Raw genomic sequence first — 21,898 nt, 5'->3', positions numbered from 1 at the left:
AGCTGGAATTATTAAAACTTAGAAGCTTAAGACTGGGGTCCTGAGGAACTGAGACTCAGGCCTCTGAGCGAGGACACTGGCCAGATGGTACTATGTCTGTGAGCTCAGAGGAAGGAGCATGTGGTTTGGATCCAGGTAGGTATCAATTTGTTGGTCTCTTGCCTCTGAAGAGGGGGTGATGAGGCTGATTCTGCAAGTGTTAGAAAATGTTGCAGAACTCGCGTGCCGCAAAAAAAAAAAAACGAAACAAAAACAAAACAAAAACAAAAAAAAAGTACTTATCTTCTCTCTTAATTTATGTCGCAACCTATAAAGTACCTCAGAATTTGGCAGAGAAGATTAAATGAGATAATAAATGAATATTAGCACTCTGGCTCTTAGTAGGTCTTTAATAACTAAAAAGAATTATTATTAAATTTTATTTTAGTACTTTGGCCAAGGACTATATTTTTCATTTTCTTTTATTTAGATCCTCTGATTTTTGATTCTCAATATTTAGCATGGTTATTAGTTGACCTTCTGCAGTAGAATAGTTCAAACACTATAAAAGAGGTTAACCTGGAGGTTTTCCCTTTCCTGAAATGAATACACTGTCTCCCGAGAATTTTTAATTGAATTTCAATTGGTTAGTATCCTTTTTCAATTTAACATTTATTGTAAGATTTGGGTATAGAATAAAACTCAATTCAAAACTAAAAATGAACCTATCATTTTTAGTTTACTATCTCATTTTTCAAATATGTTTACTTTCATAAAAGTATTTTAATGCTGAAAAACACGGGCCTCTCACTGTTGTGGCCTCTCTCGTTGTGGAGCACGGGCTCCGGACGCGCAGGCTCAGCGGCCATGGCTCACGGGCCCAGCTGCTCCGCGGCATGTGGGACCTTCCCGGACCGGGGCATGAACCTGTGTCCCCTGCATCGGCAGATGGACTCAACCACTGCGCCACCAGGACAGCCCAGAACCTTTATTCTCAATCTGTGTTTTTCACTTTGTAAGAAGCAAAGGTATCTGCTCTTTAAAAGAAACGCAGGCCCTCTAGTTGTCTAAAGAGATTTTGCTGCATTGAGATTATTTTTCATCGCACACTTTTCTTCCAAATTCAATCCTGCTCTATGACACTGAAACTTTTTTAACAGCTTTACTGAGACATAATTGATAAACAAAGAACTGCACATATCTAGTTTGCACAATTTGATGAGTTTGGACATATGAAACACCTCTGATACCATCACCACAACCAAGGTAATAGATATATCCAATACTCCCACAAGTTTCCCTATGTCCCTTTGTTTGTTTTTTAAGCTTAATTTAGGTTTAACTGATATACTAAAAAACCCTGCACAATTTGATGAGTTTGGATACATTGCATACACCCATGAAATTATCACCACAGTCAACTTAGTGGGCAGATCCATCACCAACAAAAGTTTCATTGTGCCCCTTTTGTGTGTGTGTGCTAAGAATACTTAACGTGAGATCAGCTCTCTTAACAAATGTTTAAGTGCACAATACAGTTTTGTTAACTATAGTCACTGTGTTGTAAAGCACATCTCTAGAAGTTACTCATCTTGCAAAACTGAAACTTTATACCAATTGAATGACTCCCCATTTTCCCCTCCTTCCAGTCCATAGTAACCACTGTTCTATTCTTAGCTTCTATGAGTTTGGCAATATAAGTGGAATCATGTAGTATCCATGCTTCTGTGATTGGCTTATTTCTTATCATCATGTCCTCCAAGTTCAGCCATGTAGTCACAAATGACAGGATTTCCTTATTTTTAAAGGCTGAATAAAATTCTATTGTACATATATACCACACTTTCTTTATTCATTCATCCATCCATGCACATTTAGGTTGTTTTCATATCTTGCCAATTGTGAATAATTCTGCAACGCACATGGGAATGCAGATATCTCTTTGAGATTCCTGATTTCAGTTCTTTTGGGTATATTATCAGAGGTGGGATGGATCACATGGTAATTCTTTTCCTAATTTATTTGAGGAAGCTCCACACTGTTTTCCATAGTGGCTATAGCAAGTTGCATTCCTACCAATAGTGTATAGGGTTCAAATTTCTCCACTTCCTCACAAACACTTTTTATCTTTTGTTTTTCTGACAGTAATCACTCTAACAGATGTGAGGTGATATCTCATTGTGGTTTTGCTTTGCATTTTCCTGATGATTAGTGATGTGGAACACTTATTTTCATATACCTATTGGCCATTTGTTGTATGTCTTTGCAGAAATGTCTAATCAAGTCCTTTGCCCGTTTGTAATTGGGTTATTTACTTTTTGTTATTAACTTATATGAATTCTCTTTATATTTTCAATATTAATCCCTTATCAGATACATGGTATATGAATATTTTCTCTCATTCTGTAGGTAGTCTTTTAGCTCTGTGGATTGTTTTCTTTACTGTGCAGATGCTTTTTAGTTTAATGTAGTCCCACTTGCCTAATTTTGCTTTTGTTCCTGGTGCTTTTGGTGTCACGTCCAAGAAATCATTGCCAAGTCCAATGTCTTCCAGGTTTTCCCTTATTGTTCCTTCAAAGAGTTTTATAGTTTCAGGCCTTATGTTTAAGTCTTTAATCAATTTTAGTTGATTTTCTGTGAATAGTGTAAGTTAAGGGTCTAATTATGTTCTTTTGCCTGCTGATATCCAATTTTCTTAATACCGTTTGTTGTCATAATCTTGTCATCCTTGTCAAAAATCAGTTGACTGTATATGTGAAGGTTTATTTCTGGGCTCTCCAATCTGTTTCATTGGTCTATAAGTCTGTTTTTATGCCAGTACCATGCTGTTTTGTTTGCAATAGCTGAAATATAATTTGAAACCAGGAAGTATGATGCTTCTAGATTTGTTCTTCTTCCTCAAGGTTTGTTTGGCTATTCGAAGTCTTTTGTCGTTCCACATGAATTTTAGGATTGCTTTTGCTATTTTGGTAAAAACTATCATTGGTATCATAATAGATATTGCACTGAAACTGTACATTGCTTTTGGTAGTATGAACATTTTAACAATATTATTGTATATTCTAATCCATGAACATGGGATGTCTTTCCAGTTATCTATGTCTTCTAAATGTCCTTCATCAGTTAGTTGTAATTTTTAGTGTGCAAGTTCTTCACCCCTTTGGTTAAATTTATTCCTAAGTGTTTTATTCTTTTTGATGCTGTTGTAAATGGGATTGTTTTATTTCCATTTTGGATAGTTTCTTTGTGCTGTACAGAAGAACAACTGATTTCTGTATGTTGATTTTGTATCCTGCAACTTTGATTATTAGATATAAGGATTTTTTGGTGGAGTCTTTAGGATTTTCTTCATGTAAGATCATATCATATGCAAAGAGAGATAATTTTACATCTATCTTCCCAATTTGGGTGACTTTTGCTTCTTTTTTCTCGCCTAATTGCTCTGGTTAGGATTCCCAGGACTATGTTGACTAGAAATGATGATATTGGCCATCTTTGTCCTGTTCCTGATCTTAAAGGAAAAGTTTTCAGTTTTTCATTGTTGAGTATGATGTTAGCTGTAAGCTTGTTATATATGGTCTTCATTATGTTGAAATAAATTCCTTTTTTTTTTTTTTTTTTTTTTGCAGTATGTCGGCCCCTCACTGTTGTGGCCTCTCCCGTTGTGGAGCACAGGCTCCGGATGCGCAGGCTCAGTGGCCATGGCTCATGGGCCTAGCCACTCCACGGCATGTGGGATCCTCCCAGAACGGGGCACGAGCCCGCGTCCCCTGCATCGGCAGGTGGACTCTCAACCACTGCGCCACCAGGGAAGCCCTAAATTCCTTTTATATCTAGTTTATTGAGGGTTTTTATAATAACATTGTGTTGAAAATTGTCAAATGCTTTTTCTGAATCTACTAAGATGATCATGTGAATTTTATTCTTTGCTCTGTTAATGTGTATCACGTTAATTGATCTGCATATATTGCACCAGCCTTTCAGCCATAGGACACATCTCACTTGGATGTGGTGTTGGATCCTTTTAATGTGCTGTTGAATTTAGTTTCTGAATATTTTGTTGAGGATTTTTGTATCTATGTTTATCAGAGATATTGGCTTATAGTTTTCTTGTAGTTTCTTTGGTTTCAGTATCAGGGTAATTCAGCTCCACATTTTCTATTTAGTCTTTTATTATTTTTACCTTTTTGTTTAACTTATTTATTTATGTATTGTTTTCCTAATTTTATTTAGTTGTCTATCTGCATTCTCTTGTAACTCATTCAGCTTCTTCAAGATGATTACTTTTATTTTCTTTGTCATTTTATAGATCTCTATTTAGATTAAGTTATTGGAGATTTTGTTCTTTTGATTATACCATGTTTTCCTGATTCTTTGTTTCTTGTAACTTTACACTGATGTCCACACATTTAAAGAAAGAGCCACCCCTCCCAGTTTTTTAGGTATTGGTTTTGACTGAGAGACCTTCACCAGTCAGTCTGCCTGTAGATTCTGGGCCTTTGTTACTAGTTGCCCCGGGAGTCCAGTCTGTTGTTCGTGTTTTCTGGAACCCATACACTTCTGCCCCATCTGATGTCTCACTGTGTCAGTTTCTTCAGAGCTGCGTGTTGCTAGCCCCTCAAGCAACAAACTGAAAGTCTGGGGCTACTGAAACTCCACTCCACTCCTCCCTCCCTTTTGGATAAGAAGCCTCAGTTCTGCACTGTCTCCAATACTCACAGAGCTAAGTCAGCTGAGGAAGTGCCCTTCCTCCAGCTGCTGCAGGCAACCAAACTATGGTGGTTCTTTCAGTTCTCTGTGTGCAATGAGACAAAAGCCTGCCCTCTGGGTGTCCTCTGAAATCCCTAGGACACTGGACATTCACTCCATTCTCTCTTCACCCTCCCTTGGGAGTAGTCGAGCTCTTTCTTGGTGCTGAGTCTTAATGGCTTGGAGGAGGGCCTGACATAGGTAATGATAATTTGCTTTCTTACTCATTTCAGCGCAGCTTGATTTTGTTCTTGTGCTCATCTGGGATAGTACAACTTCTTAACTGGAATATGGACTGCTTGTAAGGTATTTTATTCCTTACATTATTACATCAGTGTTTCTGTGGGAGAACAAGGGCTGGGACTTCCTATTCCTCCATCTTGCTTAAGTCCCTCTGTATGACAATGAAATTTACAGTCTGTGCCTAACCACTCTTTTGGGAAAGGTGAATCAACTCCAAAGAAGAGGAAAAGTGTTTGGAAGCACTGAGAACAATCTTTATGAGGCATGTTTGTATTTTATATTGCATGCAAATAGCCCAACTTTTAAACTGTATGTCATTTCTTGGTTTGTGCAATTGCCAGGTGCCTTTCCTAAGATACAGGATCACCAAATCTTCCTTTAGGCAGATCTGTTACTGAGGAGATTTAGGTTACTTAAGGTAAAACAAAAGAAGACTCTAAGTAAAATATCTGTTATGAGGTTGAGCCATCATATATCATGACATTTGCATATAGAATAATGCATAAGACCTCAAAAATAGAATGTTACTATAGCCTTCATCAACTTTGTTTTTCTCTTCTCTTAGTCCACAAAAATTGCCTGCTGGCTAGTCTACTTGCCTCTAGCTTTGACCTAGTTACATGAACATTGCCTATAGGACATCTAGCCTGTAATTTCTGAAAAACAACTATAACCATGTCCTTTTTTTTTTTTTTTTTTTTTTTTTTTTTAATATATGATTCAGTGCTATGTGATTCCCAATGGGAGACAGTCTGTCCTGCAACATGGGTCTACAATGTTTCCACAGTGTCTGGTCTCTACTTATGTATCCATCTCCCTAGTTTTATCTCCTACCACTTCAATATTACTCTAAAAATATAAAAAAGTTAGAGCTCCAGAATCGTCCTGCTGCTCACTCTGCCTGGGAGTTCTATCCCCTATATATCTGTTACCTTACTTTTCCGCTTTTTGCATCTTAACTCCTGCTATTGCAGTAAAAATCATTTAGGCCTCACTTCTTCCAGAGAGTCTTCTCTGAATCTCCCAAGATGAACTGAGTGTCTACCATTGATGTTTGACATAACATGGAAACTTCTAACTATGGTAAATATTCTGAATTTGTCTGTTTTTGTCTGTTTGTTTACTCTGGACAATATGCTTCTTGAAAAAATTAATTGTTTTACATTTACGTTTGTTTTCCTGCCCCCTGCACAATGCTTATATCCTAAAAGTCATTTAATAAATGCTTGCTTAAGGATTGTATCTGGTAGGAATACAGTATTACTTTTACCTCTTTATTTACCTCTTTATTAGATTAATAACATAGCCTCCTAATTGACCTACCTATTTCTCTCCACTTGTCTCTGGCTCATTACGGCTATCACTGCAGATCAATCTCTAAAATCACAAGTAAAAAGGCACTAAGTGATCAAGGTTCTCTACGTTGGGCTAAAGCTGTAGAGAATCACTTTCAGATATTCTAAATGAAATAAAATAAAGCACTGATTCCTTACTTGATTTTCAAGATACTCCATGGTATTATCTCAACTTTTCTGAACATATTCCCTCAGTCTCCAACTTTTATGCTTTCATTTGCATTTTCCCTTGACCTGAAATCTCTGTCTACGTCCTTATCTGTTAGGCGCAATGGGTCAAATTTTGAAACGGAAATTCTAAATGAAGATATCAGTATTTGTGTAGCTAGAAAAATGAGATTTCATTTGCCAGCAGAGAGAATTCTCAACTGAGAGTACATCTGGTGACATAGAGTATGTTACCTGATTGCCTAGGACAACTCTCCTGATTTGCCTAGGACTTTCCTGCTTTTAGCTTTGGAAGGCCCATGTCCTAGGAACCTCCTCAGTTCCAGGAAAACTTATGGTTGCTCCCTCTACAGCTAGCTGATATAGACATTCTTATAGATCATTGAGTGGCCTTAATATAGAATTTGAAGATGTGTCAGATAGTGAAGAGTAGAATGACTTAACTACGGAAAGACTGACGTTATAATGATCACGTAGTAAGGTACTGTACAAATACAGTCCCAAACAGTGAAGCCATTCCACAGGTAGAATATGAATAGGGACTTCTGTTCAATAGTCAACAGAATTTGATGACTCACTAAATAAAGGGATTGAAGAGGAGGAACTACAACCCTGGTAAGTTAGCTAAGAATCTCATTAAGAAATAAGAACTGTCATCAAATTCTTGTTTCTTGCTGAAGTTGAGCAGCCAAATATCCCCAGGACATTGAGGCAATAAATATTATTCAAAAGAAAATTGTGGAAAAATGACATTTAAATGGGTTACTGAAATTAACATATCAGATTATATCTTGAGGTAAAATCAGACTGTATCAGTTTTAGAGCTGTAGTAGAGAACACGCCACAGACACATCTGAGGAATGTGCCAGCATAAAATGCTGAGCCAGAAAGGAGCCAGAAGAGAAGTGGCATAGCTAGAGAAAAAGTACTCTGAATCCTACCTTTCTGTCCCAACAAATAATTACAGTAATAAAATAATAATAAACGTTCAATAAAAACAGTTGTTAAGCAGGTCAAGCAGTGCGCTGAGCACACATAAGTTATTTTACTTAAACCTCAAAAATCTCTTGGAGTTAAGTATCTACTTGAGATTATATTTGGGATATTTCCATTTGGGAAGATGGGAAAGGAACAAAAGGGACAGGGATCTTGGGAGAGTGTGAGATGCAAGACTTCCTTGCTTCAGGGTGCACCGGTCTCACCTCAACCACAGTAGAATCAGAGATGCAAGCCAGTTACTAAGAAAAAACCCCGAGATTAGGAGGCGGCCATGCCAGAGACAGATGGGCTATTATCTCCTTAAGTTTAAACTATGGAAAGTGACTTAGAGAAATCAAGTGTATCAGCAGTGATGTCTGGGAATAACTTAACAGGCAAAATAATAATTTTTGAATACTGAATTGGATTTCAAAATGTTACACTTTAAACAATATCTCAAGGAATTTTGTTCTTATACATTAATTTTGAATGTATTTGGATTGTCCTACCTCACCTAAATTTTGCATTAAAGGGCTGGAACAGTAAAGACTTATAGTCAAACCAGTAACAGTTTAATAGTCAATAACGTAGTTTGCTTTTTCATCAAAAGACTATACAGTTTTTTTGAGGAAACTCTGATAAGGAGTTGGGCTGAAATATTACTACTGAAATATAACTATAGAGACAAAGACATTTTCCTTTGAGTAAGTGCATACTGGATGTGTAGAGAAAGGTTAAGAAAGAATACAGCACTGTATTTAGGAAACTTCATGCCTTGAGAAGGTTAATAAGATGTAGCTCATTTATACATTTCCTTTTTTTTTCAACTAAGGGAAAATCACTTATCAACATGGTTTCTAAGTCACTTCGAATATCTGTCACTAGGGGTACATCCTTCCATCATTTATGTGTAACTTTTTCATCTCATACAATACAACTGAGGCTGAGAAGTAGTTTTCACAGAAGACCTAAAAATAATTTGACATTTTAAGTCTTGAGAATAAAAAAAAAATATGCTTATTCTATGAATGAGAAGACTAAAGCTAAAATCAGAGGACACTTCTCAATTAAAAACAAATCATTTTTAACAAATATTTATAGAGTAACTCTTATGTTCCAGGCATCGGATATAGAGCAGTGAGCAGCGTAGATGTCGCAGTAGACCTCAAGATGCTTATTGCCTGTATCACTTAATTATGGTCAAAATAATGCTGCATAACATACAAATCCAACCATCAAATCTCAGCAGCACATGACGGTATGCATTTATTTAGCACACCTATTTGGGGATTGGCTGGAAGTTTGCTGATGTAAGTGAGGTTCAGCTGAGAGGCTCTGCTAGTCTTGAATGGATTATCTCACACATCTCAACTGACTGATTTTCAAGTCTGCTGATTCTTTTTTTTCTTTGCTTACTCAAATAGGCTGAGCTCCTCCAGTGAAGTTTTCATTACAGTTGTACTTATCAACTCCATAATTTCTTTTCAGTTCCTTTTTAAAATAGTATCTTTCTTTTTATCGATCTATTTGTCAATATATTGTTCTAAACTTTCTTTTACTTCTTTAGATATGATTTCCTCTAGTGCTTTGAACATATTTAGAATAAGTGATTTAAAAGTCTTGGTGCTGATGATAGTCTGCTATCGAGGAGGAATGATATGATGGAAATAGAACTGCACTTGAAGGGATCAAAGCCCAAATCAAACATTTCACTGCTACCTCCTTTTGGGTAAGTTGTTTCACTTCCTGGTGAACTTTATTTCCTTACCCATAGAATGGAGACAATTATACAGGGTTATTGCGAAGCACAAACAAATTACTCTATTTGTAAAACTTTTATAAATGGTTAAAGCATTATGCAAGAACAAAAGACTCTTATTATGCTGTAAACCTGAGTGTGATATTGTCCTGCTGGCTTTATTGACCAAAAATTTTGTGGCTTGACTGTACGTAAAGAGAACTAGGGAAAGATTTTACTAACGGTTTTTAGCACCAACACACCAAGTTCAGAATCATAGCCTAGACAGACTGCTACAATCTCATAAAAAGATACAGGATTGCAGGGATGTGAGGGTGGTGCTTTTTGATGCAGTAATTCGCAAGGGTATGCTGACCATGCATGTAGGATTTAGGGATATAGCAATTTACTTCTGGATTATTGCATAACCTGGACAGTGTCTTTGATTTATCATTATTACATTATAATCATTTTCTATCTTTAAAATAATGATGAATAATAAATGTTAAAACACTATGCGTACTTACTATTTAATATTATTTATAATTATAATTTATAGGTACTATTTATTACATATACACATTTCTTTATAGTTTTTTACTATTAAAACATAATATTATAATCAGTTAGTATTTACTTTTTGTGATTACTATAACAATTAATATTATCATTTATTAAGTATTATGTATCTGCCAGATCCTCTAATAAACAGATAATCCTTATAACAACCCAGTTAGATATCAATTAATACCTGCAATAAACAGATTTTTAAAATGGAGATGCAAGAAGCTTAAGGAGTATATACAGTAAATGACCAAGCTAAAACTGAATGTGGGTTGTCTGACTGCTAAGTACATGTTCTTGAAACAGCAAGACAAGAGCTGTTTCTCTCTCTCTGATTATATTTAAACCAAATCCCCTTGAAGTGATATAACACTACTTTTAACAGAATATTATTTTCAATAGTTAACATTTGAAGCTGATCCCTATAATTTATGGGACACTTTGACATAGAGCCCCGGGGAAATACTGATGTAGTGAAATAAAATCAACTGGGACTATATTTGAATATTCCTGATGATGTTTCCACTTAAGCTCTCTATTAGTTGGTAAAGAATTTCTCAAGGGATCCCTGACCCTACTTAGTGTCCTTCAGATTGCACAGGAAAAAAAAAAAAAGAGCATCTCCCTTCCCCGACACATAGAGCCAAAATATATAGCCCCATTTCTCTGTGGGTTTAAAGGAAACAAAGAAATTCAGGTGTTGAAATGTTGGTTTCACAGGGATCAGTTTCAGCATACAGTGTATTTTGTCACTTTCATTTCACTCCACCAACACACAAACAGGCATGCCTGTGCACACATCATATTTGGAATCAATCAACGTCTTGATAGCACTCAGGGATTCAGGTCTTTTCCCTGACTTTTATTTTTAACTTTAGTAAAAAACACGCAACATAAAATTTACCATCTTAACCACTTTAAGTCTACAATTCAGTATATTAAATACATTCACAGTAGTGTGCAAAAGATCTCCAGAGCATTTTCATCTTGCAAAATTGAAACCCTGTATTTATCAAACAACTACTCCCCATTTCCCACCCCCCCAGCCCTTGGTAACCATCATTCTACTTTCTGTTTCTACAATTTTGACCACTTCAAATACCTCATGTAAGTGGAGTCATACAGTATTTTTCTTTTTGTGACTGACATTTCACTTAGCATAATGTGCTTAAAGTTCATCCATGTTATGTCATATGACAGAATCTCCTTCTTTTTTAAGGCTAATGCTACATTGTATGAATATATCATATTCTGTTTACCCATCCATCCATCAATGGACAACTCAGTTGCTGTCAATTTTTGGCTATTGTGAATAATACTGCTAAGAACATGGGTGTGCAAATATCTCTGACACACTGCCTTCAATTATTTTGAATATATACAGAAGTGGGATTGCTGGATCATATGGTAGTGCTATTTTTAATTTTTTGAGGAATCTCCATACTTTTTCCCACAGTGGCTGTACAAATTCATATTCCCACCCATAGCGTACAAGGGTTCCCCTGTGTGTGCTTGTAAAGAATGTGTATGCTGCTGCTGTTGGATTAAGTGTCCCATAACGTCTGTTAGACCCATTTGGTCTGAAGTATGTTCAAGTACAATGTTTCCTGTTGGTTTTCTGTTTGGATGGTCTATCCATTGCTGAAAGTGAGGTACTGAAGTCCACTACTATTATTGCATTGCTGTCTATTTCTCCCTTCAGAACCTATTAGAATTTGCTTAACATATTTAGGTGCTCTGATGTTGGGTAGTTATATATTTACAATTGTTATATCTACTTGATGAATTGATTCTTTTTATCATTATATAATGACCTTCTTTGTCTCTCGTTACTGATTTTGGCCTAAAGTCTATTTTGTCTGATATAATTATAGCTACCCCAATTTCTTTTGGATTCCACTTGCATAAAATATCACTTACCATCCCTTCACGTAAATTTATTTACAATTTCTTGATAGTTCAGGTTTTCTTATATCTCACTACCTTTGAACCTGATTTACCTTTTTTCCTGAATGCTCACTCTCTTCCTGTATTCTCCTCTGATTATATTTGAGTCAGATTTAATGTATGCCAAAGGTAGGCTTAATGCTTCCATAGCTTCTTTTTCTTTTTTTTTTTTTGGATTAAGGATGAAGCCTCAAAACATGCTAGGTTCTAGTGACAGTAGCATCTTTTCCCACATTCTGGCCTAGGATTTATCAATGAACGCTCTTATTATTTCTTTAGACATTAATTTCCAGACCTCTGACTGATTAAGGTGAGGAAAAAATCCAAGCTTACTTTTATAACTCCATTGTCTATGAGAATGTGAGCTGACTGATAGAGAATCATACACTAACACAGCATTAAATCTTGCTTTCTAGAGTTGAGAAGTTCCTCGAGCCAGATGGATGTCACCTGTTTAAGCTAAGCTGAGATTGTGAGTAAATATTGCCCAATGTTTTGCCAATTTAAGATTATTAAATTGCTGTGGATTTCCACAGTCAAGACTATACCAGTTACAATTTCATACATAACAAAAAGCTATCTGGTTATTATTCCTCCTAGCTACTCTGATAATGGGATATATTTGCCATGTATAATGCACATTTCTTTTTATTGTGGGTGGGAAAGGAATATTTATTAAGGAAAACTAATAAGAATTATAAGAATTTAGGTTTATAAACATCAGTGTTCCCTAAGTTCTGTTAGTTTGAGTGAGCCTCCCTAAGTCTGATGAACTCTCAATTGTCTGACCAAGCCCTTGTCAAGCTGAATTTGGGGTGCAGAACAGAGCCTGGATCATAGACTACCAATCAAGGTAGTTTGTCTTCTGGGATGGGCTTAACTGTGTGGTCAGCTAGCATCATTTCTGTGCCACGAGGGAGAATTCCTGCCTTTCCACACCAAATCAAATCAACTATTGGTGACTACTTGTAATAAAAATAAAATCTTAACTTCTTTAGTTTAAACTTAATTAATTCTCCTGTTATCTTTATAAAACACTGGGATAGACCAAAAAATTTTTTCTTTTATATACAGAAATACATAATATTCCCCTTTCTCTCTATAGATATATAGAGAGACATATATTACACATGTCACACAGCACCATTCTGATATTAACTTTCAAGATCTCTTTTCTAAAGAAAACCCTAGAAAGTTGTGGCTGAGTCCATGGGCTCTATCAACATGACATCTTTGACCAATGATTTCTAGAACAGTTCTGATTCCTGTTTCACATTTCATTTTGTGTCTAAGTCATTTGTTTTCTCTACAGTATACAACTTATACACTTACTGTAGGGCTATTTCAATCTCTGCAACTACAGACATTCAATGTTTATAAATTTAAATGAGAAGTTTTTAAATTGAAGTATAGTTGATTTAAAATGTGTTAGTTTCAGGTGTACAGCAAAGTGATTCAGATATATATATATATATATATATATATTCAGATTATTTTCGCTGAAAGGTTAATTCAAAACACTGAGTATAGTTCTCTGTGCTGTACAATAGGTCCTTGTTGGTTATCTATTTTATGTACAGTACATGTTAATCTCAACCTCCTAATTTACTCCCCTACTGCTTTCCCCTTTGGTAAGCATAAATTTGTTTTCTATGCCTGTGTGTCTATTTCTGTTCTGTATATAAGTTCATTTGTATCATTTTTTTTTAGATTCCACATATTACGAAGTTTTCAATGGCACTCACTCAGCCTGTTGCAAACTGGTTACCACAAATAGCTATGCTGAGTTGACTTCCCCATGTTGGTCTAGAAAATGCCTGTTGCAATTTATGTTGCCCTGTGCTTGAGTTCACAGTGTTCTGAGAACCCTCTGACGTTGAAGTGGCTGCTGACTGGAACAAGAATGACTGGAACGAGAATGACTTGTTCTGACTGGATTCTGACTGGATTCTGACTGGAACAAGAATGACTTCCAAGTTGCGTGAGACCTAAAAAATGCTCCCCAACTGAACAGAAGATACTGACATTTATGTTCTTCCTGCACTGCAATATCAAGCATGCTGTGTGGTGGTAGCTCCCTGTGGCTTTGTTGGACAGTCATTTTGTGCTTTCCTCTCTGTAGCAGACCCATTCTAGAGTGAGGTTTAACTTTTCTTTGGCTTATAAATGCCCAACCAAATGGAAGGATGGATGGATGAATTATTCCAGACATGAGCTGACAATATTTGCTTATATGTTCATCCACTGCTTTATTATTGAGCTTAATCATGATCATATGTGTAATCTTTCAGATTTCAAATAAGCCCCCCTTTTTCCTCCAAATTACATATTATGGGAAAGGGTTTCATCATCTTCAAATAAGATATGTCAATCACCAGACAATAATTGTAAGTAGAAATTCACATAAAAATGACAAATATCTGTATTTAATAAAAGAGAACTAGAATCTTAGAAAAACAGAGCACCAAGGACATTAAAGATTAATCTCCAGGAATTTAGTGCTGAAATAACTGAAGGATAATATCACTATTGACTGAACTATATAATGTCCTTAGCAAAAAGCTTGTCAGGACCAACATAATCAAATAGAAAATTGATACAGGGAATTCTGACCCTACATCTCAAACACCACACTGAGCCTTTCCCACCCAGAGGAAGGTAATTAATTAATTTCAGCTGGAGAATGTCTGCCTGTCTGTAATTAACAACATGTGTACCTACCACACGCTCATCCTCCACTGTGTTAAGGATGTGCAGAGTGATTAGTGAAGCCAGGTTGTCAACATGCCTCCTGGTTGTTCCTTCTTCCACCTCAAACTCACTCAGCCTCCCACCCTCACCCCACATTCCTTATCATGTTCGCAGTGGGATTGTCTTTTTAATCAACTAAAGCATAAATGACCTATTTTCTTCATTTTCTTAAAAAGACGGTTTTATTCTAAGTTCACATCTTGAGTTCTAAACTAAACCTCACAGTAAGTTTTATTTTGGTTTATTACTACAGAACCTGTCAAAATGCTCGTAAAATGCGTATTCCATGTATTTTGTCATGGCTAATTTTTTTTTAACTTGTGAAGTATTTGAGAAATGATATTTATAGGTACATAGTAAAGATGCTACATGCTTGCTTTCTTCAAGATTTTTGGCCTGGCATCTCTACAATGTAGACAGCTCAATAAAATAATCAAGTAAGTGGAAAAATCAAAGTGTGGCACATACGAAAGGGCATAAGATTGGCATTAAATCAGAACTTTTAACTGGCTTTGCTACTTCTCAGCAGTGTGCCCTTGGGAATATTAGTTAGCTTTTCCTTAATTTCCTTGTTTCTTCCATGAAGAGAAGATACAGATTGCTAACAATATGGTGAACACATCATTATAGACATATTTAAGTATGTCTCTTAAATATAAATGTTTATGAATGGACACGTCACCAAAGACGATATACACATGGCAAGTAAGCACACAGAAATATGTTCAATATCATGAGCCATGAGGAAAATGCAAATTAAACCCATGATGGGACAGCACGACATACTTATTAGGACAGCTGAAATAAAAAATCAGTGACAATACCGAATGCTAGAAAAGATGCAGAGAAAATTATCTCTCACACATTGTGGATGGAAATGTAAAATGGTACAGCCATTCTGAAAAACAGTTTCACATTAAAAAAAAAGGAACAAACACGTACTTAATTTATAGCCTAGCAATTGCACTCCTGGGCATCTATCCAGAGAAATAAACTTTTGTCAACACAAAAACATGCACATCCATGTTCAGGGCAGCTTTTCTATAATAGCCAAACACTGGAAACAACCCACATGTCCTTTAGTGGGTGAACAGCTTGATGACCTGGGCCATATCCATTCCATGGACTACTCTTCAGGAATAAAAAGGAACAAACTCTCAATACACACAGCATGGATGTATCGCAAGGGAGTGATGCTGAGTGAAGGTGGCCAACACCAAAAAGTTACATACCATACAATTCCACAGAATATTCGTGAAATGACAAAATTATAGAAATAGGCAGATTAGTAGTTTTCAGAGATTAAGGATAAGAGAAGGTAAAGGGGATGGGAGTGGATATAAAGGCGTACCATGGGGGATCTTTGTAGTGATAGAACGGTATCTGGATTGTGATGGCGGTTACATAAATAAATGTATGTGTGTCTTAAAATCGTATAGAAGGACTTCCCTGGTGCCGCAGTGGTTAAGTTCTGCGTGCCAATGCAGGGTACATGGATTCAATCCCTGGTCCAGGAAGATCCCACATGCCGAGGAGCAACTAAGCCCATGCGCCACAACTACTGAGCTTGCGCTCTAGAGCCATGAGCCACAACTACTGAGCCTACATGCCACAACTACTGAAGTCCACGTAACTAGAGCCCGTGCTCTGTAACAAGAGAAGCCACCACATCGGGGCTTCCCTGGTGGCGCAGTGGTTGAGAGTCCACCTGCCGATGCAGGGGACACGGGTTCGTGCTCTGGTCCGGGAAGATCCCACATGCCGCGGAGCGGCTGGGCCCGTGAGCCATGGCCGCTGAGCCTGCGCCAAAAAGTAATTTAATAGGTAGGGTTCAGAATGTCCACAAATGCTTTGACACTTGTCCCATTATGAGGTGGAGTCCCTTTATCTTCCCACTGAATATAGATTAGCCTGTGACTGCTTTGAGAAATGGAGTATAGTGAAGCCAGTTTTGTACTTAGCCTTTAGGTGACTAGCCACTTTCCTTTGCTGGCTGGGAGCCCTATGCTGCCATATAAGAAGTCTACGTACTGGGCTGAACAGACCATATGAAAGGACTTTGAGATTATATGGAGAAGGTGAGTGGCCTGGCAGAAGCCAGCCTTCAAATCACCTCTGCCAAGCACTAGCCTGCTTATACTCTCCAAATCGGACCATTCACCAGCTGACTGTCACTGAGTTCTCTCTCTATGGCATGTGGAGCAGAAATATCACCGTGCTGAACCCTGTAGGAGATCAGGAAGCACAAAATTAGGAGATATCTTTAAATGTTTATTATTTAGAGCTGTTACATCTTGAGGCAGTTTTTTTTTAAGGCAGCAATAGATATCTGGAACTGAAATAATGGCTGAGAATTTTACAAAATGAAGAAAATATGGAATCTTTAGATTGAAGAATCACAACAAGTCCCAAACAAGAGAAATAAAATTAATCCCTTCCTAGACTCACTGTTGAAGGCAGCAGAACAAGAGCAAAGTGAGGTCTTTAATAAAGCAAAAAGATAGATTATATACAAATAAACAATTCTAAGACTGAAAACAGATTCCTTAATAGAAACAAAAGAGATGAGAATATAATGGAATGACACTGTCCAAGTGATATACCTGTTAACCTAGAATTCTACAATACATTCTGCCAAATAATCATTCAGGATTAAGAGCAGAATCAAGACAAAAAATCAATACACGATTGGGTTGGGATTCAGGCTACACACATCCTTCCATTAATTTTTCCAAAAAGAACAGTGGAACTTCTGACTAAACCAATAAAAGTTAATTACAGTGCTGATGTTGTTAAAGGAGGGAAAGTGGAGCAGGGGAAGGAACCCTAAACCTGGAGGAAGGAGAAAGGGATGTAAATCTAATAAGACTCTTCTACTTGCTACTTCATTGTTCATTCTGAGCTTTATTTCCTTGGCTTATATTGTACAAAATGGCTCCTATACTTATAATTTGTGTGAATGTTGAAGGACAAGGTAAAAAGTGAGAGAATGAAGATGAAAACACATAGCATAGATCCTAGTACACTGTAGTTATTTAAAACATCACATGAATTGTTTATTGACTGAATATTAATTATACTGTTTGAGAAAGAAAGCTAGTAAAGAAAACAAATGTGGGCATAACGAATATGGGCATTAAAACAGTCTATTTTAAGAATTGGGCATTTACCGCCATAAAGGAAGAGAAAAATGTACTTATTAAATTTTGTCATACTGTTTTTCCTATTAATTTTAATTAGATCCTATTAAATATTTTAGGATTCCTTTTAGTGGTTACCACACTTACTATTTAGATGTATTATTAATTGTAGATGGAACTTCCCTCTTGTTAGATTTGTTGTCTTTTGAGGAATTTTGTTTCACTTAAGTGTTTTTTCTAATGTAGATCCCATGGCATGTCCCCAGAGAATACACCGAAATGCTGTAAATATTGTGTACAGAGTACAGGTATTTCTCTCAATGCAGGCTTTGCTCTGGATACTGTAACTCTGGTAAGAATAACTCTGAACGAGTCAGACATCTAACACCATTTTATAGTGATCAACAGAAGCTGCAGATTTAACACTGGTCATTGAAATAAAAATTATCTCCCTAGAGAACTAAGGAATGTTCTTCTCCAATGATGGTTTGTGCATTGCTTCTTTATGACCTCTTCAAAAATAATCCATCCAAATAGGAAACTAGTCCATAAAAGGGAAGTACTTAAGTGTAAAAATGATTTATGGAGGCTGAGGTCTAAATTCCCATCCCATATATAGAGATGGTGACAAAAAATACACCTTAAGACTGTGGGAAATAGTTGAATTAACAAGTGATCTGCTTATTGAATTTTTTATTCACTTCTTTTTCTTTCATTTGTGCATTTTTCACAGTGGACTGGGGTATCAGAAAAGGATTCCTGAAGGAAATGACAAGGTAAAAAGGAAGGAAGGAAGGAAGGGAGGAAGGGAGGAAGGGAGGAAGGGAGGAAGAGAGGAAGAGAGGAAGAGAGGAAGAGAGGAAGGGAGGAAGGGAGGAAGGGAGGGAGGGAAAGACATTCCTAATTCCTACACCAAGAAGCAGTTTGAAGTGGCCTATTAACTTGAAATTCCAGAAGTGGAGAGTAATTTAGACCTGGTGGAAAAAGTATCTTTGATGAGTGGATAGAAATAAGGTCAGAGAGTTGTACAGTGATACATCATGGAGGGAGTTCTGTGTTAAATTACAAAGTTTGAAATTTATTCTGAAAATTACAAAGAGCCATTGAAAGATGATGCATAAGTGTTCTAATTCTGCTGTAATAAATTACCAAAATTAAATAAATTTGGTGGCTTTAAACTACACAAATTAATTAATTAATTTTTTTCCATTTTGTATCAGAATTTGTTTTATTTTTCATTTTATATTGGAGTATAGTTGATAAACAATGTTGTGATAGTTTCAGGTGTACAACAAAGGGATTCCATTATACATATACATAAATCTATCCTTTTTCAAATTCTTTTCCCATTTACATTATTATAGCATATTGAGCAGAATTTGTTTTTCAATTGATTTGTATGACGTTCTTTATATATTCTGGATACTAATCCTTGTGGATTTGCAAAGTATCTACACAAATTTATTATCTAACATTTCTGGAGGTCCAAAGTCTGAAATCAGTCTCATTGGCCTAAAGTCAAAGTGTCATCTTGGCTGGTTCCTTATGGAGCCTCTGAGAGGAGAATCCATTTTCATGCCTTTTTCGTGTCCTAAAGGCTGTTTGCATTCATTGATTCATGGTTCCTTCCTCACATCACCCCTACCTCTTGCTTCCATCATCACGTCTCCTAAGTCTGATCCTCCTGCCTCACTGTTATAAGGACTCCTGAGGTGACTGCACTCGGCCCACCTGCATAATCTAGGATAATCTCCCCATCAACATCCTTAACTTAATCATTTTTTTTTAATTTATTTATTTAGTTTTGGCTGTGTTGGGTCTCTGTTTCGTGCGAGGGCTTTCTCTAGTTGTGGCAAGCGGGGGCCACTCTTCATCGCGGTGCGGGGGCCTTTCACTATCACGGTCTCTCCTGTTGCGGAGCACAGGCTCCAGACGTGCAGGCTCAGTAGTTGTGGCTCACGGGCCCAGTTGCTCCGTGGTATGTGGGATCCTCCCAGACCAGGGACCGAACCCACGTCCCCCGCATTGGCAGGCAGACTCCCAACCACTACGCCACCAGGGAAGCCCTTAACTTAATCATATTTACAAAACTCCTTTAACCTTGTAATATCCTCGCAGGTTTGGGGAATTAGGACATGACTATTTTCGAGAAGCAATTATTCAGCTTACCGCAAATTATAAACAGAGATATGACATGATAAATTTTGTACTTCAGAAGGAACTCTCTGATACAGTAGGAGTTAGTCTGAAGAATAATCAGTCTGGTGGAAGGAGACCAAGGGGCAGTTGTTGAGCTCCTGATGAAAAATGGCTTATTCGATATCTCTTCATGTGCAACATTTGGCTTTAAGACTACTGTGTCCCATGTCCTTCACAGGAGCAAAGGCCCCTGTGATGAAGAGCAAAAACATGTGGAAGGTGCCTTTTAACAGAACACAGAAACTCACTGGATAGGGAGAGAAGTGAGGAGTAGAGGTAAGGAAGCGATTAAAGTCTCCAAATTTGAATCACCATTCATAGAGATGGGAACTTTAGGAAAAGAGAATAGGAAGAAAATAAAGAATTCAATTCAAAGACCCTATTAGCCTGTAGAGCATCACTGTGCAAATTGGGAAAAGATGCCCCTTCTGGGCAGATGCTGTGCCACAGGCACATGGCTGGGTCACATGTCCATGCCTTTACAGAGAGGAAAAGGTGCCCCTTCCTCCCAGCTAATGCAGCTCTCTGGCGGGACACAGGAGGAGCATGCCGCAGACTGCAGCCATAGTTGTCCTGAGCTGTTTTGTACATGATAAATATAAAGCATCAGTGAAAACTGAGGTGGAGTTATCTATAGGCACCTCTCAGAAGGAAAGTTAAAAAAAAAAAGCTGGATGCCAGTTTTATATCAGCAGAAAAATAATAGATGAAGGTATAGAGTGGCTGAGATTGTACAGGCAGCAAAGAAAGTAACATAACTTCAAGAGGCAATCCAGTTTAAAGAGAGAATGTCCAAAATCACACCATCATTGCTACCATCAGAATGGGACAATCTCTTGTTGCAGAGACAGTCTAGGTGAATGTTTACTGCATTCGATCAGTGTGTATGACAAGGCTAGACCTTTAACATTTTGCTTGTCTGTATTTTTACAAAAATATTGATGTATTAATTATTAAATATAACTAATTTGGGGGCAATAATAAGAAATGGAGCAGAGCTAAATTATTTGATATCAGCAAAAGGGAAGATTAGTAGAAGGGCAACTGGGGTATATCAACCATGGGTGAAAACAGCTAAAAAATCCTTTGCTGCATAATTAAACCAAAGTCTCTTAGAAATCTCTGGAAAGGAAAAGAGGCAGAAAAAAAAAAAAAGAAAAGAAAAGGGAGAAAATAGAAAATTTTAAATTAAAATATTTTGATTTTTTTAACCAACTTATTTTTAAAATGAATTGATTTCACGAAATGATGCTTGATCTTGATTATTTGAACCTGTGAAATGTTTTGACAAGGGAAATGCATTTTCTTCAGTTCTATTTGTGGAATTTAGTTATCTGTTCAATGTATGCATTTCACTTAAACTTCAGCTGATTTGAGACACCCAACTCTCCCTTGGAAGTCACTTGGCTGTTTTCATAAATGTGTAATTTTCAGCTCGAAGAAACATTTGCACCTTCAGGGAGCAATATATTCTCTTCTCCCAGTAGTTGCTTATTTTATTTACCCTGTCAAGTAGCCAACAAGAACATTTTCTCATACTGTACCGAGGATAAGTGAAGTTCAAGCATTCAGCTTGCCCAGCTTTTAGAGGAAATTAGAAAATACTTTCTAGCAAAGTAACTAATAATAGTTCTTATTGAGACATAGGCCACCTGTGTGGAATTATCAATCAAATCAGCTTTTATAATAAATACCTATTATTTTCTGAAATATAATGCATTACAAAAGTGTTTGCATTTTTCATTTGGCATCTTGGCAAAATGTTGGAAGGAGAGTCTAAATCTTAGAGCATACCGTTGTTAATTGTCCCATTTTGGAGTAACCTAAGCATGAAAAAGTACAAGTGCTTTTTCCCTTATTGGTCATTTAGTGACCTGCATAAAACTGAATATGGCAAGTTCTGATTCTTTGGATTGTTATTTGTTGAAAATGTGCAGAAATGAAGCTATCAGAAATGCTTCCTTTAAATGAATATTGAATAGAAGCTAGTGGCATCTTTCCAATAAAGTAATTTCTTCCTTAGTTAGAATGGGTTTAGTTAAAGGGGAAATCCTACTTCAGTGCCATTTTTTTTCCTCCCCTCATTT

This window comes from Delphinus delphis, chromosome 20 (assembly GCF_949987515.2).
Source record: "Delphinus delphis chromosome 20, mDelDel1.2, whole genome shotgun sequence".
NCBI lineage: Eukaryota > Metazoa > Chordata > Mammalia > Artiodactyla > Delphinidae > Delphinus > Delphinus delphis.
The sequence above is the reverse complement of the archived record's forward strand: the minus strand, read 5'-3'. Positions refer to the sequence as shown.